This window comes from Amphiura filiformis, chromosome 3, assembly GCF_039555335.1.
Source record: "Amphiura filiformis chromosome 3, Afil_fr2py, whole genome shotgun sequence".
Classification (NCBI taxonomy): Eukaryota; Metazoa; Echinodermata; class Ophiuroidea; order Amphilepidida; family Amphiuridae; genus Amphiura; species Amphiura filiformis.
Window position 1 is genome coordinate 83,035,480 of NC_092630.1, and position 12,628 is coordinate 83,048,107.

At 36.9% G+C, this 12,628-nt stretch overlaps 1 long non-coding RNA gene across 1 annotated transcript; it reads left to right on the forward strand.

Annotated features, from left to right (window-relative positions):
- The first annotated feature begins 9,650 nt into the window (after positions 1 to 9,650).
- LOC140149271 (uncharacterized) lies at positions 9,651 to 11,117 on the forward strand. Its single transcript, XR_011858573.1, has 2 exons — positions 9,651 to 9,979; positions 10,771 to 11,117. It is a non-coding gene; the product is annotated as an uncharacterized lncRNA (long non-coding RNA).
- The last annotated feature ends 1,511 nt before the right edge of the window (positions 11,118 to 12,628 follow it).

Here is a 12,628-nt window from a genome sequence, read left to right on the forward strand (position 1 = left end):
AACGGCATGATTTTTGCTCAAATTTGATATTTTTAACACTAAAAGTAAGCCTACTTCATAATTTATGAAAAAGATTACAAATTGATTGCTATGAACAGTTTCATATTATACTAGTACTTATAAGGCTTATGAAGTCAATTCCCAGTTTCCCGTTACATAAATTTTCACGACTGGACTGTGTCGGTGACAATTTCATTAGGCCTATTCATTATTTTATACAATTTCATTATTGCATCTGTTACAGGTGTAAACCAAACATGTACTCTTTTGCCCTTCCATCAGGCCTCCCGGGCCAGGCCCAAGTACAGGTGAATAAAAATGAAAAAAAAAAATAACTACCCATGTACGTGTGATAAATCACAAAAGTTTCGTAGAAATCAACATTTTATATTCAAATTAAAGAAATATTTGGCCAGCAAATTGTTTTGAGCGGAGTAGGGTAAACGGGAAACTGAGAATCGACTTTCACTAGCCTAATTTGACAATCAATAAGGCCGAGTAAAAAAACAAACATGTTTCTCGTCCGCGCCCTCCTCATTTTTTGAAGATTTTTCAAATTTCTTTTTATTTTGTAAACTTCCAGTTATAACTTGTAGAAAAAGATGTTTCAGAAGTTGAAACTTATTTTACGGTTTTGTAAATGCATAATACATCATTTAAGAAGAGTTTTGTGATCACTAGAGGGGTCTACCTCTCAAAACAATAAAATAAAAGGGCCTCCTCCTTTTCTCAGATATCAATCTGTATGTCGAATACCCGAAACATGGTGCCAAATACAGGTATTTAGCGTCGTTTTCCAATAAAAAATAAAAAATAAAAAGCCCCTCATTCTCCTAATTTTTAAAAACCCGGACGAGAAACATGTTTTTATTTTTACTTGGCCTAACTCATCAAAATTAATACTGATAAAATGGTCAAAATAGTGATTTTTAGAATTTTCATTTTAAAATGGAGGAATGCAAAAAGAGACATGCTTGTATTGTAATCAGGAGGATATTGTCTCTTAGGCTAACCATGTGCATACTTACTTACATTGGGCTATTCCAGAAAATAAGTGCACATAATAGAGGGGTAACTTTTCAAGCAAAGAAATGATCTTGATTTCCAAGACTGCTTTCTGAAAACGACTGGAATTCCAGTTGCTAATTCCACTTGAAAAAGCTTGGAATTCCAAATTAAATGAAGGAAAAATCACGGAAATGTCCAAAATGAGCTCTCAGATTGAGAATTTCTGATTTTGAGCTACTTTTCTGCTGGATTTTTTTCTCCTTTGGACACTTTAAAAAGTCTGGATTTCCAAAAATCACGACTAGACAAAAAGTCCGGAAATCGGAACTCCTCTATAGGGGGTGTGGTTTCAAAACATCTGAAAAACCAAAATTTAATAAAAATTGGTAAAAAATCATGATTGTTGCTCAAATTTGGTATTTTTTAACACTAAAAGTAGTTTATATGAAAAAGATTATAGGCCTATATTGATTGTCATAAACAGTGACATAGCTTTAATTTGACATCAAGAAGACGTCAATAGCTCATCAAATATTGATAAACTTGCCAAAATAGTGTTTTTTAGAATTTTCTTTTTAAAATGGAGGTTTTTGGTTAAAAAAATGAATTCCTCACCTTTAGATTCAGTAGTTTCATGCAAAAAGAGACATGCTTGTAATCAGAAGAATATTGTCTCTTAGTAGTCTAACTATCTATACATAATTACATGTCAAAACATATCAAATAATAAAAATTGGTAAAAATTCATGATTTTTGCCCAAATTTTGTATTTTTAACACTGCACTATAAAAGTACTTTGCATGCAAAATGTTATATAGGCCCTATTGATTGTCATAAACAGTGACATAGCTTTAATTTGACATCAAGAAGATATCAATAGCTCACCAACTATTGATGAAATGGCCAAAATAGTGTTTTCTTTTTAAAATGTTTTTTTTTTGTTTTAAAAAAAATGCATTTCTCACCTTTAAATTTACTTTTTTCATGAAAAAAAAGACATGTTTGTAATGAAAAGAATATTGTCTCTTAGACTATCTATACAGAATTATGTTTTATGTCACATTAAAGGTTTCAAAACATTTGAAAAAACAAAAATTAATAATAATAAAAATGTAAAAAAACACCATGATTTTTACCCAAATTGTGTCTTTTTTCAACATTAAAATGACTCCATCTGAAAAAGATTACAAATTGATATCAGGAACTATTGCGTAGCTTTCATTTGACAACAAACAGACATCAATGGCTTACCAAATACTGATGAAATGATCAAAATACTGATTTTGAGAATTTTCCGTTTAAAATGGAGGTTTTTGGTTAACAGTGGAATTTTCACCCCCATGGCCAGCGCTTTGGCTAGTAAGAAATAGATTTTTGAATTCTGTGGAAAATTCTGAATGAGCTAGACCCTGTCAGAATTTTGGAACAAGACGGGTGATTAAATCGATGCCAGCTGATGGGTTATAGAGGTTTTTTCATTATTATTTTTATTTTTTTTGCCCCCCCCCCCAAAAAAAACACTGAAAAAAGTTGGAGGACATCTCCCACTTACCCGGGCCGTGTGTGGTGAATTGACTACGTAATAATCACACACTCGAGGGTATAGGCCAACTGTACGTATCCACTCCTTTCGAAAGCCGTATCTTGCTAAACAAATGTATTTATATGCCAAAATAACACAATTAATATTGATTTGAATATGTTATCTTCATAATTCATGCAAAAAAATAAAAAACTTTAAAAAACCTACTCAGGTACCGATGTAATTTTAACCAAACATTTCACTGTTTTGTAGTGAATCAAGGCCCGATAATGCCATTGCTACCATTCATACTACAGTTCATTCATAAAAATATCAAACGCACTCAATAGTATCGTTATATCATAAACTAATTCTGTCGCCAAAGGGTGCTGGATTGACTATACTTCAAGATTTTTTTCCAACTTCACCCCCCCCCCCCCAATGTCAAAAAGAAATCTACGCCACTGTTTAAATGTCGGGTTATATAAAGGGTATATTAAGAGTATAAAAAACAAAAAGAAAACGTTTAAATGTCGGGTTATATAAAGGGTATAAAAACGTTTTAATAACATTCCAAAAACATTCTTGAAAACTTGATACAAAACATTCTAAACGTTTTCATGACCTTTAGGGAACAAACCAAAAGATCGATGACGTCCTATAAAGGTAACTGGTTTCGTTTCTCGGCCGACCCCCTCCCTCCCTGCCAGAAACGTAATCTTGAAATGTTGAAAATTTCGGGTCTTCATAATTGACATATTCTTCATCAGACCGATGTTTTTTTACAAACGTAATCGAGTATTTTTACCCCCACCCCCCTAAACGAAACTAGTTTCGTTTATAGGACGTCATCGATCTTTTGGTTGAATAACCCGACATTTAAATGTTATTTTGAAAAAAAAAAAAACATTTTAAGAACATTTCTGTGTTTGCTGGGTTCAAACATTTTAACATAATGTTATTTAAGTATTGACACAATATTTGTCAAAAGTGTTTGCAAAAAATAGTTTACAATAACATTTTTTGAAAACATTTAAAAATATTGTTGTAGTGTGTTTTCATACAAACGTTATCATGACCTTTATATAACCCGACATTTTAATGTTATTAAAACGTTTTTACCTAAACCAAAAGCCAAAATATGACTTATTTAAAACGTTTTTAAAACGTTTTTGTGTTTGCTGGGAAGACCTCTAACTAATACTCAAAAAAATTTGAGATTTTTATACCGTCTGGGACTGCATAACTTTTAATCAACTTCCCTGCAATTCGGTCGTTTGACAAAGACATGGTCCAATTTGTATTAATTTTATGGCTGTCGACAACCGGAAATTACAACAATTCAATTCAATAATGTTATATTTTATTCACAATATAAACAGAGTATGTCTACTACATGGTACATCGAGTAAAATGAATTAATATAATATCTGATAGAATCATAATTTTAAAACAAATTATGATGATTACAATGATTGTACTGCATGTAGTGAAATATCAGGATAATAATATTGGAAATATATTAATTTATTATTAACCACATAATAATGATTAAGCTATACGCGTATATAATATACATCAACAAAAATTGTATTAGAGTAATGACGCCATAATTCATAATATCAGGAATGGAATAATAATTGCATAATGATTGCAAAAGCCAATGGGACTGTTAATACTTGAGCCTGTTCGACTCAAAGCCAAAACACCTTTTACCCAAATTCACTTCAAAATGTACAACAAAATACACTGTTTGTTTGAGTTATAAACAAAATCATAGTTTGTAATGGAAAGTAGAGTATGATTAGACTTGCTTATTAACATGAATGCATATACAATCAATGACAATCAATAAAATACACTGATTTATGAAATTTACTTATCCAGCAATCTTCTTGTTCATTATAAAGTTCTGTTCATTAGACTGCGATCACATAGAAGTATACTATTCGGGTATACGGTGCACGTTTTGCAGGTGCACGCGTATAGCTGAAATCGAGCAAGGCAATTTCATAGTACCGGGTCACATAAGGATACGATCGCATAGAAGTATACTGTTCGGGTATTCGATGCACGTTTTGCAGGTGCACGCGTATAGCTTCAATCGAGCAAGGTAATTTCATAGTACCGGGTCACATAAGAGCTATTCGAAAAGGCCGTATACATGCGTATCATGCGTATAGTATAGTATAGTGGGAATCGTGCGTGTTCGATTTTAGTGCAGCGTATACCGTCCTAATTTTAAAAACCTAAACCATATGTGGGTAAATTCATTTTTTTAATAGATGCACTATCTAATTCTGCACATTATGACACCTCATTGAATGCAATGTGACCTCAAGAAGTAAAGTTACAAGCATTTGATAAGACGAAGAAAATGGGTAAACTGACATACTCGCTATTCGCTATACGAAATACGCTCATTCGATCAGGCTGAGTTCACATAGTATACTCCTATATGAACTCAGCCTGATCGAATGAGCGTATTTCGTATAGCGAATACCGTATACCGTATACTTCTATGTGAACTCAGCCTTAGGGGAGAATTCAACGCGCATTGCATGTCTATCGGGTGTTCCATGTCCAAAACAAAGGAGCACAGAACGGTACTAACCCTCGTTTCAAGTTTTCTGTTTCGGGAGCTCTATTGTTCAGAAACGAAAACGCAAGGGATTAAGTAGGATGGTGTGTAAGTTGACTTCATTGTTACGTTTGGGGCATCATGCTTCTCATTTGAAGAGGTAATAATAGGTGCTGTCAATCACACTTATGTCTGTCAATAAAGGTTGGATAAGTCAATTATATGCAACACTGGCGTCTCAAGTGGGCAATCTTACTCACTCTTACTTTTAAAAAAAAGGACCCCTGCCTCGCTTTCTTCTCTTTCGAGTCTGTCTGTCTCTCCCCCTCCCCAACTCTCACCTGTGCCATCTTTTGAATTATGTGGATATCTGAATTATTTATATTGGATGTTGTATTTCCTTTACCCTTCTCCCCCTCTCACTGTTTTAGCAGTAGGCCTATGATCAACGTGGAAAAATCAAAATAAACGGAATAAACTCCTCCCTGCTCTGCTCGCCCCTCTCTTCTCTCGATCTCCTCTGCTCGCCCCCTCTCTTCTCTCGATCTCCCCTCCCCTCCACCAGATCATCTCCTCGTCTAGCATCCCCACTCTCTCATGATATACATTTAAAATAGATTTTGAGTCTGGCAATTTTGCCTGAAGCAGTTATCAGATTACCAATTCCAATGAAAGAAATCCTATTAGTTTCACTTCAACGCACTTCTCTGGTGTTGCATACAGGGTGTAACAATAAAATTTGTACAATTTTGAAAATAGGATCAAACAAGTATGCCGCTTAATTTTTGGTTTGATATTTATATGCCTATCAAGATAATTTCTTTAGCCACCAGATAAACTTTGTGCCAACAAAATCGTAGGTATACAAGTGAAGATATGGTCAATTATGTAACCTAGTCTTAAAACCGCTTGGGCCACTTTTGTCTAAGTGTTACAAAGTGCCTGAATAGAGTTGAACCATGGACCAGTTGGACGATGCTTTTATGATAGGTAGTTTTAAGCAATGGGGTATTCGAACTGGTAGAAATGATTACATAATAGAAAATAGATTATCTCCTTCAATTTTTGAAAGTCACAACTAATCACTGACATAACAGCCTCATTTACTAGAAATCGTGGCTGCAGCCCAACAAGGAGTCAAGCAGAAACCATGCGATTGTTTATAGCTCATTTTCCAAACTCATTTCTCCATCAAGGCATACAATTACATATACCTATGAGAAGTATCTAGAATCTGTTAACAGAAATGCTGGCAATAGTGATCGCTCCAGAACAGCTAGAAGCCCAGCTGAACTTAATTTCAAATAATGTTATTGTTTTGTACTTATGGATGCAAAAACTAATCTCAATTTTACCAATGATATCTAAGGGATATGAGAAATTACTTTATTTATGAGATAATTTGAAAGAAATTTCATGACTTCATTTATAGATTTTAAAGACATATCATATTATTATTAAGTTCATCTTAATTAAATTAAGAAACACCACTTGTAATTCTTTTGTATCCGTTCTGTGAATGTTTAATGCACGATAAGCATATCTACGCGGTTCAAACTGGATATGCGCAAACATGGCAAAAGTGGCCCAACACGTTTTATGGACGATTTAGTTAATCGCACGTAACTTTTTAACCCAAGCTAGTAAATACACCAGCTAAACGTCTTCTTCTAGCCAAGATATTACTGATTGTATTAAATATAACATTTTTGCCATAACTCTTTTAGTTTTTCCCTGAGAAGTCAAAATGCAATTGTATAAATTTTATTGTTACACCCTGTATTACCAAGTTTTAAGGTGTATTTGGGACGAAAACAATTCCCCGTTTAATCGCTACATAATCATAATATAACCGATTTTTGCGCGATTGCACGAACAAGTACGTAATTCTTGGCAACACTGATTACTCGTGTTAATGTATATATTTCTACGTTGGGCAATTTTCACAATCTACTCCCGCTTAGGCTGGAGTACCTATACACCCAACGCAAGTCAATTGAAGCCGTACAATTTATCGCGAATTTACGACCGTAAAATTTAGACACTTCTTTTGTCTAGATTAGCATCAACCCTCTCATCTCACTTTTTTTCCTGCCAGAAATTAACATAACTCCCGAAACCGAAACAGAAGTTATCTTCGTTCAACTTTTCTGTAGTCAACAAAAGACTAGAATAAAAGGATTGTTCACACGTACCATGCTAACACTTCAAAATAACAATGAGATCCGAAACCGAAACCGGAAACCGAAACCGAAACAGAAAAGATGAAAGGACCCTAAATGTTTAGTGATAGAGTTACGCAATCTGCTGTTTAGGCTGAGTTCACATAGAAGTATACGGTATACGGTATTCGCTATACGAAATACGCTCATTCGATCAGGCTGAGTTCATTATAGGAGTATACTATGTGAACTCAGCCTGATCAATGAGCGTATTTCGTATAACGAACAGCGAGTATGTCAGTTTACCCATTTTCTTCGTCTTATCAAATGCTTGTAACTTTACTTCTTGAGGTCACATTGCATTCAATGAGGTGTCATAATGTGCAGAATTAGATAGTGCATCTATTAAAAAATGAATTTACCCACATATGGTTTAGGTTTTTAAAATTTGGACGGTATACGCTGCACTAAAATCGAACACGCGCGATTCCCACTATACTATACTAAACGCAGGTATACGGCCTTTTCGAATAGCTCTTATGTGACCCGGTACTATGAAATTACCTTGCTCGATTTAAGCTATACGCGTCCACCTGCAAAACGTGCATCGTATACCCGAATAGTATACTTCTATGCGATCGTAGCCTTATGTGACCCGGTATTATGAAATTGCCTTGCTCGATTTGAGCTATACGCGTGAACCTGCAAAACGTGCACCGTATACCCGAATAGTATACTTCTATGTGAACGCAGCCTTAGTTATCAAAAGTATAGTATAGTATAGTATAGTATAGTATAGTATAGTATAGTATAGTATAGTAATAGTATAGTATAGTATAGTATAGTATAGTTTATATACCTCATATATAGATTCCTCTCATCTGATTGGTTAAAAGTGGAGTCATTAAAATAGCTGTGCCCCCTTTTTCTATCAAGATGACGTCATACAACAACTGTGCCCCGGGCACAGTTGATTCTATGCCCGGAAAATAATTGGATATTCGCAACCCCGAATACACAGATCGCTCGTATACATTGCGCACCCACTATACGGCCGGCGTTGATTACGAGTGTTGAGACTATCGCGGTCACAGTTCGCAATGAATTTGACCTCTCCTTGACGACGATCTTTCACCGGCCGCCGTGAGTGCAGTGATTGTTTACAATCTGTTACATGTCAAGGATTTATACCTGCCAAATGTCACTTTTTAGACAAATTACTACGACCTGGAGACTCGGCAGTGTGTGATGTTAGCACAGAAACGGTAGGGTTGTTTTAGATATGAAATCGGTAGATATCGGTCCAAATTCTGCACCCTTGCTCTTGCATGCACTGCCACTGTGTGCATTTAAGCCTACTTAGGCCTATGCAGTTAAAAGCTTGTAGGCCTTGTCAGTCAGGAAATCTTTTAACCAATCAAATGAGAAGAATCTATATTATTCGGTATATAAAACAAATATTGACTGTTAATATTCGGGCACAGTTTAAAATTATAGGCCCTCGGTGATGTCAAAACCATGACTATGCCCTCAGCTTCGCTTCGGGCATAGTCATGGTTTTGACATCACCTCGGGCCTATAATTTTAACTGTGCCCCTCATAGCAGTCAATATTTGTATAATAGTATAGTATAGTATAGTATAGTATAGTATAGTATAGTATTTAGGGGCTGTGCAATAATTATGAGCCCCCCCGGGGTAAAAGTTCTGAACGGCCCGCCAAAAATCGCTTTTCCCCCTCTCAGCCTGCCAAAAATCCCTTGCTCCCCTTCTCGGCCTGCCAAAAAAATCTTTGCCCCCCTCCGTTTTAACATGCCAAGTTTTTGGGATCCCAACTTGCAAACCTGCAAATGGTCTAGATATATGTTGCGAACGCAGCGAGCAGGAAAATTTGCATATTAAAGCGTTTCCACGTCTCACTACCTTGTCAAGTTGATTAATAACATCCTGATGCATGCCGAAAAAACCCAACACGCGCGATTCCCACTATACTATACTATACTAAACGCAGGTATACGGCCTTTTCGAATAGCTCTTAGGCCTATGTGACCCGGTACTATGAAATTACCTTGCTCGATTTAAGCTATACGCGTCCACCTGCAAAACGTGCATCGTATACCCGAATAGTATACTTCTATGCGATCGTAGCCTTATGTGACCCGGTATTATGAAATTGCCTTGCTCGATTTGAGCTATACGCGTGAACCTGCAAAACGTGCACCGTATACCCGAATAGTATACTTCTATGTGAACGCAGCCTTAGTTATCAAAAGTATAGTATAGTATACAAATATTGACTGCTATGAGGGGCACAGTTAAAATTATAGGCCGAGGTGATGTCAAAACCAGGACTATGCCCGAAGCGAAGATGAGGGCATAGTCATGGTTTTGACATCACCGAGGGCCTATAATTTTAAACTGTGCCCCGAATATTAAGCAGTCGATATTTGTTTTATATACCGAATAATATAGATTCTTCTCATTTGATTGGTTAAAAGATTTCCTGACTGACAAGGCCTACAAGCTTTTAACTGCATAGGCCTAAGTAGGCTTAAATGCACACAGTGCATGCAAGAGCAAGGGTGCAGAATTTGGACCGACATCTACCGATTTCATATCTAAAACAACCCTACCGTTTCTGTGCTAACATCACACACTGCCGAGTCTCCAGGTCGTAGTAATTTGTCTAAAAAGTGACATTTGGCAGGTATTAATCCTTGACATGTAACAGATTGTAAACAATCACTGCACTCACGGCGGCCGGTGAAAGATCGTCGTCAAGGAGAGGTCAAATTCATTGCGAACTGTGACCGCGATAGTCTCAACACTCGTAATCAACGCCGGCCGTATAGTGGGTGCGCAATGTATACGAGCGATCTGTGTATTCGGGGTTGCGAATATCCAATTATTTTCCGGGCATAGAATCAACTGTGCCCGGGGCACAGTTGTTGTATGACGTCATCTTGATAGAAAAAGGGGCACAGCTATTTTAATGACTCCACTTTTAACCAATCAGATGAGAGGAATCTATATATGAGGTATATAATATAGTATAGTATAGTATAGTATAGTATAGTATAGTATACAAATATTGACTGCTATGAGGGGCACAGTTAAAATTATAGGCCCTCGGTGATGTCAAAACCATGACTATGCCCGAAGCGAAGCTGAGGGCATAGTCATGGTTTTGACATCACCGAGGGCCTATAATTTTAAACTGTGCCCCGAATATTAAGCAGTCAATATTTGTTTTATATACCGAATAATATAGATTCTTCTCATTTGATTGGTTAAAAGATTTCCTGACTGACAAGGCCTACAAGCTTTTAACTGCATAGGCCTTTACAGCATGACAGTGCATGCAAGAGCAAGGGTGCAGAATTTGGACCGATATCTGCCGATGTCATAATCTAAAACAACCCTACCGTTTCTGTGCTAACATCACACACTGCCGAGTCTCCAGGTCGTAGTAATTTGTCTAAAAGTGACATTTGGCAGGTATAAATCCTTGACATGTAACATTTTGTAAACAATCACTGCACTCACTACGGCGGCCGGTGAAAGATCGTCGTCAAGCAAGGAGAGGTCAAATTCATTGCGAACTGTGACCGCGATAGTCTCAACACTCGTAATCAACGCCGGCCGTATAGTGGGTGCGCAATGTATACGAGCGATCTGTGTATTCGGGGTTGCGAATATCCAATTATTTTCCGGGCATAGAATCAACTGTGCCCGGGGCACAGTTGTTGTATGACGTCATCTTGATAGAAAAAGGGGGCACAGCTATTTTAATGACTCCACTTTTAACCAATCAGATGAGAGGAATCTATATATGAGGTATATAATATAGTATAGTATAATATAGTATAGTATAGTATAGTATAATATAGTATAGTATAGTATAGTATTTAGGGGCTGTGCAATAATTATGAGCCCCCCCGGGGTAAAAGTTCTGAACGGCCCGCCAAAAATCGCTTTTCCCCCTCTCAGCCTGCCAAAATCCCTTGCTCCCTTCTCGGCCTGCCAAAAAATCTTTGCCCCCTCCGTTTTAACATGCCAAGTTTTTGGGATCCCAACTTGCAAACCTGCAAATGGTCTAGATATATGTTGCGAACGCAGCGAGCAGGAAAATTTGCATATTAAAGCGTTTCCACGTCTCACTACCTTGTCAAGTTGATTAATAACATCCTGATGCATGCCGAAAAAACCCAAGAGTATGTCCAGGATTGTAATAACAGCCTGACTTCAGCAAGGCATTCGATCGTGTCGATCACAATGTGGCCATTCCAAAGTTAATCCAAATGAGAGTAAGACCTTCTATTATCCCGTGGATCTGTAGTTTCCTATCTCAACGATCTCAGTGTGTCAAATATCAGAATGCTCTTTCCTCTTTCCTCTTGGCTTAAGCTTTCTGGAGGTGTGCCTCAGGGCACTCTGGCGAGTCCAGCTACTTTTGTTGGTCAAGAAAATGTTGCTGCTCTGACTACGGAAGAAAATAAAATGGTGCTAAAATACGTCGATGATTTGTCATTAGTTGAAAATACAGGCTGAGTCAAAAAGAAGTACACCCATGTTTGAGGGGCTATAACTATAGATCTGTACAGAATCTGCTAGAAATTAAAAGATCATTGGAAAGAGCAAACTCTACACGTCTAAATAAAAAAAAATGGTTGCAATTACTCACAGCAAACTACAGTTATATACTTATTTGAATACAACCACCCATTTTTGTACCTGCACACGGCTGATTAATATTCAACAAACAGGATGTAAGTCCATGACGGTACTGTAATTTGTAGGGATACCAATTCAAGTCTTTACAAACGATCTGACAGAAGCTTGATTGGCTAATGTTGGGTAAAGGCTTGCGTCTTGAGCTGATCTTTGGATCTTGCTGTAACGCATGTCTAACTCTAGCGATATTCACTTGTGATCTAGCAGTTTGTGGTCTGCCTGAAGCTTCCGGCTGTCTGTTCTTTAGTGTCCCATGCATATTGAGCTTGTTAACATTCTTATGTACTGCTCCCTTACATGGAATCCGATTAGCTGTGGGAAATTGGAGACGAAAAAGACACTGAACTTCAGTGGGACTCTTAGTTTCATGATACTTAAAATTCGTCGACAGAAAAGTGCGCTCCCGTGCGGTAAATTCTGGTGCCATGTTGTAATTTGGCCGTTTCATTATATTGTAGTGCAATGAGGTAAAATTCATATCGACAAGAACCCTTTAAACATGAGGGAATTATTGATCGAAACCACATAACTTTATTTGCATTTGAATATCGCGCCTTACCAATCAATATAATAGGTACTTGGGTAGTGAAACCGTGTGTAGCTACGAAAATGGGTGGTTGTA